This window comes from Choloepus didactylus, chromosome 4 (genome assembly GCF_015220235.1).
Source record: "Choloepus didactylus isolate mChoDid1 chromosome 4, mChoDid1.pri, whole genome shotgun sequence".
In the NCBI taxonomy this organism is placed as follows: Eukaryota; Metazoa; Chordata; class Mammalia; order Pilosa; family Megalonychidae; genus Choloepus; species Choloepus didactylus.
In genome coordinates this window covers 131,270,212-131,271,055 of record NC_051310.1, presented here as the reverse complement: position 1 = coordinate 131,271,055, position 844 = coordinate 131,270,212, and the positions used below count along the sequence as shown (strand labels likewise).

The 844-nt window shown below is 38.5% G+C and overlaps 1 pseudogene; it reads right to left on the bottom strand.

The window, feature by feature from the left end:
• Positions 1–232: 232 nt before the first annotated feature.
• LOC119533358 lies at positions 233–551 on the bottom strand (annotated as a pseudogene).
• Positions 552–844: the final 293 nt, after the last annotated feature.

Sequence of the window (844 nt, the reverse complement as noted above, 5' to 3'; positions counted from 1 at the left end):
CTTTAGAAGGAGGAAATAGTGACAGCATTTGCCAAACCAGAATTACTATCAAAATTTTAAAAGCTTGATCACATTCATTTAACTATAGCTAATCTTATTTAACTCAGGACTGTCCAACAAAAATGACACCATTCATGATCTGAATTCTAGAGTATGAGATCAATTTACATATGGTACATGTAAAAAAGTCACAAGACATTTGTTTTGTAATAAATAACACAGTGGCCAACTATTACTCATCAGTAGCTTTTTTGAGATAAGCTATCAAGTCTTCCTTTTCAGTCTTCTTCTTAATGCCAGCAAAGATCATTTTTGTTTCAGGGATGTATTTCTTGGGATTTTCCAAATACTCCATCAGTGTCTCGTCGTCCCAAGTGATACCTTTGTTCTTGTTGGCATCTGTATAAGAGAATCCAGGGGCCGGACCTGTCTTCCGCCCAAACCAACCATGCAGATTTGGCCCAGTCTTGTGCTTGTCTCCCTTTTCCACGGTGTGGCACTGGGCACACTTCTGAACAAAAAATCTTCCTGTCCTTCTCAATATCACCCATTTTGAATTCGCTCTTTTGTAGCGCACGACATGAAAGCCCCCGCTCGGAAGCCGAATGTCCCGCTCCCTGGCAGATACACTATTTTGAAAGTTCTAATTTTCTCTTGAAAGCACGTATTTTATTATTGTTAACAAATATTATCCTTTGTTTTACTTGATGTGACAGGCTCACTTGGTTCATTTTTGAGATAATGCTGTCAAATACTCAAGTCTCAATAATCACGGTATATTAGTCACTGTTTCACGAAAAACAAAATGACTTGCAGCTGTAACTATCACCCAAGTGCTTTCCCT